Source organism: Chanodichthys erythropterus, chromosome 7 (assembly GCF_024489055.1).
Source record: "Chanodichthys erythropterus isolate Z2021 chromosome 7, ASM2448905v1, whole genome shotgun sequence".
NCBI lineage: Eukaryota > Metazoa > Chordata > Actinopteri > Cypriniformes > Xenocyprididae > Chanodichthys > Chanodichthys erythropterus.
The window spans coordinates 27,775,005-27,786,398 of NC_090227.1; positions in this window are offsets into that span (position 1 = coordinate 27,775,005).

The following is an 11,394-nucleotide window of genomic DNA, read 5'->3' on the forward strand; positions in this document are numbered from 1 at the left end:
ATTAAAATGCAAGCATATAAATGAGTGATTGTAGTTTTTTTTATGGCTTAATATGTGAGTTATGGTGTTTTGTGGCCTAAGGATGGATATTATCAGATTTTTAATGAGTAATAACAATGTGGTATTGTTTAAATGGGAGAATTTTTTGATCACTATTTGATGGGTGGGAGAAAAAAAAGGTAAAGGTTGAGTAGAGTATTTACAAAGCAATATGATGTCACCCGATTCAACAAGCGTAACCAGCATGCCACATGCGAACATAGTACAGTATGAGATCATCTCAGAATTTAACAAGGATCAGCTGCCATTGGTTTACGAAATTACACGGTGCAATGCTGCTTTCTAAAGGAATGGAGCGTCTTCTCCTCACTTCTCAAATGACAGGCCAATGACAGTGATAATCAGATTTGATTGATCCAAGTGCTGGAAGTCTGCTCAAGCGCTCTAGTTACTACAGTCTGAACCTCAGGGATTGAGATCTTCAGTTACAGGCTGGAGAAACTCAAACAGAGCAAACATAGAGGAACATGTAGAAGTGAGAATGACAAAGAAAAGAGGCATGAAAGAGAAAAGTTAAGTGCATTTTAATGGTGCTCACAAAAATATCCATTGGTGAACGCAGAGCTGCTCTAATGAATCCAGCATTGGGCTGCGTAACCACAGGCACAGATGAAAGTGATTGCTCACAGTCCACCACAGCTCAAGAGCCACACTATGATTGTTTAGTGATGATCAGAGCATGAACACTCCCTCTCATTTGTCATTGGTGGTTTACATGAATGAGTGCACATCCATGCTGACTTATGTCCTTCTTTTTCCATTTTTTTTGGAATACTAGTGTGTATAATATTAGAACACAACAAGATGGAAACTGTAAGGGGAAATGGTATCCAGATTTTTAAATTCGGCATAAAACAGAAGTTGCAATCGTCTTCTCTTCCTGATTGTGACCATATCTCTGAGTGAAACAGCTTCTCATACGTGAAAAAATGTAGGGTAGGACTTTGTTTGGATTGTTGGATCATTGTGGTTTACAACTGCTGTGATCTCATGTGAGTGACAGATTGTCCTCCCCTCACGCTAGTAATACACATGTCATCAGAGAAGAGATGTCGCTGCAAGATGGAGGGGAAGTTTTTTTGATTTAAAGATTACAAGGATGCATGATTTAATAGAAATTATTTATAATACATACTGCAATATTCCATTCAAAATTATCATCAATGGTCATCATCATGGTGACTTTAAGGATCTGTACTGTATTTCAGTTTAGGCTCATCTGTGTTTTTTTTTTTTTTAATATTGAGTTGTTGCTTGCTCCACATGAACTGGTCATGCAAGTAGTTCACAAAACATACGATTAAAAAAAAAAAAAAAAAAAACAGCCCAATTTTGTCAGTATAGTTAATTATGTGTTTAATTTGTGTGTGTGTGTGTGTGTGTTATTTTTAAATAAGTATTAAACTAAATGTTACATTTGAATAATCTACTAATATATAGTTAAAGGTATGCTGTAGGTGATCTGGGATATGCTAACTTTTGCCTGCTAGCATTGAAAGCTGCGAGCATTTTGTAATATTTATCTGAATTAAATTACCACCAAACCAAAACAAAAGCTTAATGTAAAGTTATATTAGTTATAAAGTGCCCTCAGAAATTATTTGGACACTTAAAGGGTTAGTTCACCCAAAAATTAAATTTCGGTCATTAATTTCTCACGCTCATGTCGTTCCACACCCGTAAGACCTTCGTTCATCTTCAGAACACAAATTAAGATATTTTTGATGAAATCCGAGAAGTTTCTGATCCCAAAAGAAAGCAATGTAATTACAACATTCAAGGTCCAGAAAAGTAGTTTAGACAACGTTAAAATAGTCCCAATAGCTACAGTTGTTCAACCTTATTTTTTTTTTTCAAAAACAAAACAAAAATAACTTAATTTAATGATTTCTTCTCTTCCCTGTCATTCTCCTACGCTGTTTACGTTGTAGACACAGTGCAGTGCTTCCAGGTTCTACGTCAAAACGCTGAGTCAGTATTGGCTGACGCTGTTCACATGAGCAGCACGACGCATACGTGTGATGCTGATGCAGTAATGAGTCGGCATTCTGATGTTGAACCTGTCTCCAATGTAAACATTGGATATTTCCGTAAAGGTGCTTTGAAACAGTATGTACAATATGTGTACAAATAAATGAGAAATTGAATTGAACTCATTTAAATAGATTGATCACAAAAAAAAATAGGAAATTCTTTCATCATTGGAAGTCAGTGGACTTCAAATTAGAAAGTCAAACAGGTTTACAACAACATGAGTAAGTAAATGATTACAGAATTTTCATTTTTGGGTGAACTATCCCTTTAATTAAATTCTCATCCATGACCCTGATGTCAGCACCCTTCTGTAAACTGATTTACTTTCATATCTTAATTGGGTTATGGCAATTGCAGTTGCAATAACTAAATACCAATATTAAGCATCATTTTCATATGCATTTACACATGGTCCCTAAGATGAGAACAGAAGTACATCATAAATAGAGGAGAATACAAGGGCGGAACCAAGAGAGGGAGAGAGAGAGACAGAAGGAGTGAGTGAAAGAGAAGAGGTGGGGGTGGATGTGAGTGGAGCGGAGTGTTTGGCCGTTGTCCATATGTGCAGCAGGGGAGTTGAAGCAGTCAGGAGGGGAGAGAGGGCTGGCACGTGGAAGGGCAGTATTACACAGAGCCAGGAGAGAGAGAGAGGAAAGAAAAGAAGCTTCTTCTCAATAGAGGAGGTGGAAGCTCTCCAAGATCAGTGCGCTTTTTGTCTGACGCACTCATACTTACACACATACTGTAGTGTTATGAGTTTGAGGAATCCATCGGCTGTGGTAAGAGTGACAGGAACAGTCAGCCAGGATTGAGTCACAGCCTTACACTCGGTTTAGACACTTTTCTTTACACTGGAATCCACAGAAGCATCTCAAAACCACACTCACACACCCTAAGCGTCAAAGAAGTGACTTTTATCACACTTCTCTGATGACAGCTTACTAATTCTCATCTTTAACCCGCAATTCAGTCAGTCAGCGGATGGAGGCTGCTCGTGCTGGATCGTAAGGAGTCAGTGTGAGACATTTAATAGGAGTGTGTGAGGATGGCATGGGGTGTGTGGACATTCATGCTTTGCATGACACTAAGGATCAGCTTGGCATCTCAATCGGCAAAGAGTGCGTATCCGAGATTACGACTATCTCACAAAGGTAAGGCAACAGGTGTGAGTGTGGGTGTCTGTGCAATGCTTGCGCATGAAGTTCACTTAAATTAAAGCTGAAACTAATTATTGGTCATAATTTTAGACAAACATTTTTAGATGCACATCCCAATACAGCTTTTACTTTTTACAAGTTAATGCATATTGAACTTTGGACAACTATACCACTTTACCCCATAGTTAAATTGGACAATTGCCTATAAGAAATAAATGACTAAATGTATAATAATATTTATAAATTGTAAATTATTTATATATAAATAAAAAGTATAATATTTTTGATAAATTATGTATATATAAATGTTATTTCATAATATTATTAATAATTATTATTTTATTGTTTCAGTTATTATTACATCACACTCTCACAGCAATTTAACTATTTTACAATTTGGATAATTGGTCATGAATTTGTATGATTTCCTACAATCTCAGTTGTGCAATTTTTTCATACATTCTCTTTTGTATGATCTGCTTGTCCCACTAAGGGTTAGATTTAGGGGTGGACCTTCATGCAAATTTTTTCATCTGAAAATCTCGACTGAAATTGTGCAAAGTCGTACAAATTTGCCACCAGTTCGCCAAAACGTAATATATTATAACGTAAAATAATCAATCGTTTTCTCATGAGATCAGCTTTTATTATTTATTTATTTTAATTTTGATATTTTTTTTTTTTTTTTTTTTTTGAATCTAATGCACAGTTGATTATGAATGTGGATGATTTGGATGAAGTCACTTGTGCTGCCATAAATACATCTGGATTCTCTTTTGTTTGTGTTTTTCCTCACCGTTATGGTGGTTGAGCTTCTACAATGTGGTTTTCTGTCAGCTTAAGCGGTTCAGTGAAGGAATGTCAACTGTTCTTTTTACTATGCTGGTCTCTCATTGGTATGTTTACAATGAAATTCAGGGATAAATGGGGGCATCCTTTGTAGATGAACACCCTAGCCCGAAGCAAACAGCCCTTGCCGCTCTCAGTCTTCCTCTTTGAACAAAATGCTGTGGAAACTGTGTCATATAAAAATCCACACCCCAGCGTTGGTCATGGTTGAGAGTCCATGTGGAATTTCAGTTTGCAGTAAATCAAACCAATACCGTCTATGAGCTATCTGTAAAATCATGGAAACAATGCTTTTCCTTTTTGACACCTTTTCCTTTGAGAAAAGCACTGGCTCTGTGCGCTGACTGAAGGTTTTAGATTGAGGTGCATCTGAGTGGCTTTTCTCATCAGATTTGTCATAACATTGATTTTGACTGTCATATTCAGTGGGTTGTGTGCATAGCTGCTGGCAAACTCAAGCTAATTGTGATTGACGTGTGGCAAAGAAACCGGCTGGCTCCAGAGGAAATGTCCCCAGGCAAAGATAAAATGTGGAATTTTTGTTCCTGATTCTCTCATTGCCTCTCATTCTACTTTTGCCTTGTTTTCTTTTCTTTATTTATTTTTTCCTCCTTTTACTTTTTTTTTTTTTTTTTTTTTTTTTTTTTTGGTTTAAATGTTGATTTGATGGAAAAAATAGAGAAATTGTTGACATTATATAACTATTTCTACCTGATCTGACCTGAAATGACTTTCTTTATAGTCAGGTTGATATAAATATATTTAATATAAATATAAGGTATATATATAAAAAAAAAATATATATATATATATATATATATATATATATATATATATATATATATATATATATATATATATATGAGAGAGAGAGAGAGAGAGAGAGAGAGAATATTTTAAATATATATTGAAAATTGTCATCAATTCTGTTAAACAGTTGAGGGGCCCCATTGACTTCCATAGTATGGAGAAAAATACTATGAAAGTCATTGGGGCTCATCAGCTGTTACCCATATTCTTCAAAATATTTTCTTTTGTATTCAGCATATTCATACAGCTTTGGAACAACTTGAGGGTGAATAAATAATGATAGAATTTTAATTTTTGGGTGAACTATCCCTTTAAAATATGCCTTAAAGTATATATTTATATTGTGACATTTTTTACAGAAAAGATTTGTTTTAGGCTAACCTAACCTTTTTCCAAGTTTACTAGCTATTTACAGTTCCTCTCAATGTCCATCTCTTTTTTTTTTATTCTGGGGTTTTCTGTCATTCACTTTGTGTGCTCTGCATGTCTAGACTGATAAAGTTTTCTCTACTCAGCAGAAGCAGCATTTTTTTTTTCTTGTATCCTATCATTATGGAATGAAAAACATGTATAAGCTGTAAAATTTGAATAACATGAAGACCTCAGAGGTAGTCAAGGCATTTTTGTAGACCTTGGAGGCAATCACAGGAGGTTGACTTGTGGTTAAACCCATTGGGATTCTCTTCTTAAATTTTTAAGATGTTATAAATTACATCTAGAATAAAAACCAGGAGTTGACTTAATTGAATCCTGCCCTAATCTGTCAGCATGTGTTATGTGCTAAGTGGGATCTTTTTGCCTACAGAAACAGTGCTTGTCCAATTTACCAGATCCTTAATTTAAAAATGCCACAGTTTTTAGTCCACAGTTTGTTTTTAAGTACCTTTAGGTAATAGCTATAGATAAATAACTAAAGGAAAAACAAAGTACACTGGAACTATTTGCGCTACAAACCAGTGTACTTATAATTACGACAATACATTAAAATAATAGGTAAGAAATACCAGTCAGTGGATGACACCAGAAGCCAGATTCATTCAATTTACAAACTGCCGTGCCCACTCTTACGTTAAAACAATTTGGTGGATAAAAGTTCATCAATTTCGAGTTTTCAATTTTTTTGCTATCGTTAAATCATAATGAAATACATTGGGAAAATTCTGTTTTCTGTCACTTTAATCTCTAATGATAATGGTTGCTAATTCCACACAGTTACCACAATTTTGCTATATAAATCAATGACCGTAGCATATGGGTACATTTTTCAAAGGTAGTGCTTGTGGACTTCTGAATTCTAGCCACCAATTTCTTGTAGCAACCTGTGTTTGTGTGCTTGAGTAAACATATTTGACAAGCTTATCAATATCTATAGAGCTTGAATTTGTTATCTTTGTGGATTTTCTGAATGTTCCTTTGTTCCTACTTGCCTAGAACATATGGTTCTGGATATTACATTTGAGTTTGTTGCATTGAAAAGCTATACTAAGCTGCAAAGTGCTCATTTTCTTAAGGTAAGCTGTGTAGGCAGGAAAGTTTCAGTGGGATTTCCTTCAGTCTTCTAAATTTGTTTTAGTAAGCATATTAACCTTCATTTAGGGCTTGACACACTAATAAAATGATACAATTTGAAGATTGAATGCATTATATTCCTGCAATTTTCAGAGTTGTGTGAAGCTAACCGAGTGGAAAATGCAGTCCAAAAGAGAATTACCAATTCAAATTTGTTTAAGCACGAAGCTTTAAACTGCTGCTCTGCATGCTACCATTTGGCTAGGCTTTGCTTAAAGAAATGGAAATTAGCTACAGCAAAGGCTAATTATGTGTAAAGGAAGCTTATTTTTTCAAAATAAACTTACATTCATCGCCTTGAAATGTTTTGGCTTCATTGTCTAACAGCTGAAGCAACAACGCGTTCAACTGGTTTGTAGGTGTTTGAGTGGAATTGTGTAGGAGGGTGCGCATATTCGATATTTATTTTTAAGTGGCTTTGAGGGTAAAAACAACTAAAGTGAGAGTTAAGGGATTGCTGTTGAAATTGGTGTAATTAGTAGGAGCTGCAACTTGGCACAATTGTTTGTTTATGAGGGAAAATAACACTGCCGTGATTTCAGACATGAAAATTGCCAACCGCATTTCTTAAAAAACATACCACTGGTGCATTCCGAGCCTGACAGGCATCTTGATTATATGCAGGTATTTTTGAGAGTATCGAATAGTGAAGCTGAATTATTTAGTGGTGCGACTGTACATCATTCCCTACCGCAGGGTCCAAGGGGCAACATGTTGAGCACATGATCTGCGAGAGTTGTATATTTATTCGAGAGTGAATTCAGTTTCAATCTACTCTAAACATTATTTCAAAACACTTCCAACTGGTTCTGGAGTGTCCGACCCCAGTTTGAGGTGATGTCACGCTGTTAAGACAGAGTTTGAGTTTCGTGCATTAACTTGTATAAATAAACCTTGCTGGTTTCGGAGCGGCATTACTGAACAGTTACCCCTTGCAAAATTTCAACAAGGAGCCCCCCAAAAGCTCTCCAGAGCTTTAAGCCCTTGTCCCAGCTACTTATAAAGAGTGTCAGTTTCTTATCCTGAATCTATAGCCGTTCAAACATACAAATCCTCACGGACCTCCAGTTGGTACCGGCTATCATCACGTAAATGGATGTTCGTGAACGTTTTATGAGGTTTGTTGAAACAATCCAAACATATAACATGGTTACCCCCTACATCAATAGGAATGTGAGAAAAGAGACATATTTTGAGCTCTCTGACATTTCAGTACAGTCAAATAGGTAGCATACTTTAGTTTAGCTCTGTTATATGGTCTATAATAACAAGTTCTGTAGTAGCTTTTCCATCGTCAGTCGTCACTAAATGAATAATCACAGTTTGAGCACTATAAATCGGTTTTTCATCACCCTTCACTGGAGAACATTATCTTGAAGTTTTGAATTCAGCCTTGGGATTTGTTTTACAGAGCGTTTGGCTTTCAGTGAGGAAGACCAAGGTCTGTGTTTAATTTTTATATTCTGGTTTAAATTGATAGTATAACAGCCCATTAGCCAGCTCATGTTGCATTTAGGCTAGGGTCATAATCACTAACGTGCTGCTCGAGTCTCTGCTGTAATTTTAAACCTACCTCAGTGCAGACAACAAGGATCATCTATGTTTCAGATGTCTTTAAAGGAGTCTGCCAAGGGTTGTTTTCTTTTCGGTGAATAGGGGAATTTCAGTTGCACACAGAAGACTGTTTTTGTAACATTTAGAGTACGATATAATTTTCAAATTTAATATTTTACCATTCCACATTATTTCGTATGAAGGTTTTCATTGCTTTCATATGTGCATTTCTGTATTGGCAGCGACATAAATGTTGTGTTTCGCACAGTTTGCTTCTTCAGTATTCGTAGTTTATATTTTCATATTTGTCTTTGATATACTGGAAAACAATGATACTGTAAGTGTTTCATAAGTTTCAAAGGCTTTTATTGGCAAAAACATTCAATAACCTCTGCAATTTGCTCTGGCATGCTGGATATCGGCTTCTGGGCCAAATCCTGACTGATGACGATCCATTCTTGCCCTTTTAGTGCTTGGAGTTGATCACAATTTATGGGCTTCTGCTTTGTCCACTTGCCTTTTGAGGATTGACCACATGTTCTCAATGGGATTAAGATCCAGGGAATTGCCTGGTCATGGATCCAAAAAATTGATCTCTGAGCCACATCATTATCACTCTTGCCTTGTGACATGGTGCTCCATCATGCTAGAAAATGCATGGATCATCACCAAATTGCTCCTGGATCGGAAGTTGTTTTGCAGGACGTTATGATACCATTATTTATTCATGACAGTGTTTTGGGGCAGAATTGTGAGAGACTCCACTCCCTTGGATAAAAATCAATCCCACATATGGATGGTCTCAGGATGCTTCACAACACAGGACTCATGGTAGTGTTCACCTTTTCTTCTTCTCTGGACAGTTGGTTTTCCAGATGTCCCAAACAATTGGAAGGGGGCTTCATCAGAGAAAATATCTTTGCGCCAGTCTTCTGCTGTCCGATCTTTGTACTTCCTGCAGAATTTCAGTCTGTCCTCGATGTCCTTGACTCCAGGCCATTGTCCAAAATTCTTAGCCTCACTGTGCATGCTGATTCACTCTCACCCACCTGCTACCAATATTGAGGAAGCTTTGCACTGGTGGTGACACGATTTAATAGGATGAGATGGCCTTGGCACTCTTGCTAGGCACTCTGGGATGTCCCGAAGCCTTCTTCACAGCAGTTGAACCTCTCTCCTTGATCTGGTAAATGGTTCTTTCAGGTGCAATAATCTTTGCAGCAATTTCCTTGCATATGAGGCCATTTTGATGCAAAGCGATGATGGCTGCATGTCTTTCTTTGAAGTTAAAGGGTTAGTTCACCCAAAAATGAAAATAATGTCATTTATTACTCACCCTCATGCCGTTCCACACCCGTAAGACCTTCGTTAATCTGAACACAAATTAAGATATTTTTGTTGAAATCCGATTGCTCAGTGAGGCCTGCATAGGGAGCAATGACATTTCCTCTCTCAGGATCCATTGATGTGCTAAAAACATATTTAAATCAGTTCATGTGAGTACAGTGGTTCAATATTAATATTATAAAGCGACGAGAATATTTTTGGTGCGTCAAAAAAAAAAATTATATTGATGGTCTATTTCAAATCACTGCTTCATGAAGCTTTGGAGCGTAATGAATCTTTTTTGTCGAATCATGATTCGGATCACGTGACAAACTGCCAAACTGCTGAAATCACGTGACTTTGGCGCTCTGAAAGGCTGATTCGATGCACAAGATTCATAACACTCCGAAGCTTCATGAAGCAGTGTTTTAAAATCGGCCATCACTATGTAAGTCGTTATTTTGTTTTTTGGCGCACCAAAAATATTCTCGTCGCTTTACAATATTAGTATTGAACCACTGTACTCACATGAACTGATTTAAATATATTTTTAGCACATTTATGGATCTTGAGAGAGGAAATGTCATTTCTGGCTATGCAGGCCTCACTGAGCCATCGGATTTCAACAAAAATATCTTAATTTGCGTTCCGAAGATTAATAAAGGTCTTACGGGTGTGGAACGACATGAGGGTGAGTAATAAATGACATTATTTTCATTTTTGGGTGAACTAACCCTTTAACCATTGCTAATGATTGGAAATACTTCTTTCCTCCGTTTATAACATTATTATATCAGTTTGGTCTTATAATCCTGTCAGAATGATAACAGAATGATAGTACCCGTTCACATCTCCCTGTGCTGATGTTATGATTAGTGATGATGTTAGCTCATTTAAAATGCAACCGATCACTCTGCCCAATAATCTAGAAACAATGTAAATATACACCACAACAACTGAATCAGCAAACTTTTCTGGTCTGGGACAGAAATTTGACCACATTCAAATGTATAAATAACCCAAACAGGAAGATTCTGTCATCACACCTACATGTAGTTCCAAACCTGTATGACTTTCCTTCTTCTATTCAGAAGATGTTCTGGTCTATATATATATGCTAAAATTTATTTATTGGTAGATGATAGTAATATGTAAGTGTATATTTATAGAACATACTGTGATCTGATTTTTGTGTGTGATCTGGATCAAATGCATTGGAATGAAAGTGTAAATTCATTAAAAAAATAATAAAATAAAATAAACTATCCGAATTTTAAATTCTATGCAATGTGAAACATGTTTATTTCTAGGTATAATGACCTATTTGTTATTCTAAAGATAAGTTTAGCTTTGAGTCCACAGCACATGAAAGGAGAAGGACTTACACAAGAAAACCTCCTGCTGTTTCATTACCCTTTCATTGTATCCAGATAGTGCTGGCCTGCAGGTCATTGCGTAATTAATGATGTTCTTGAGAGAGTTTGTTCCTGCTTTGGTCTGTTTCTGCCTCTTCCTACCTATCACTGTGTCTTTCTCAGTGTTTCTCCTGACAGTCCCGGAAGGTCTGTTTACCCAATAAACCCATAATTTCCTTTGAAATTTGGCATCTGAAGGGTCGTCATGGAGACGGGTTCTTCAGAGACAGCAAGACAGGAAGGAAGAAATCATGGTTTTTAATAAACTTCACAGTCAGTACAATCAGTGCAGGACAGCAGACCCACAAACAGCCCCTGAAAACAAGGGTTTTCTTGACTTACAGTGGCTTCAATGAGTGCACATTGTTCTCTGGTCAATGAAAGATCTCCAAGGTCATGTAATTCACAATGTATCCATCAATCAGCTTGTGTCCCTACATCACACACCCCCAGCAACCATTTTCAATAAAACAATAGCCTGGAATTTCATCAAAGATCCAAGCGTTGAAGGATAGCAGTCCATGTGATGTCCTCTTTGATACATTGTACTCTAGTAAAGGCAGTTGATGGATTTCTTTTAGATGTTCTCTGTCCTATATCTTCAGCTAATCATCTTTGCA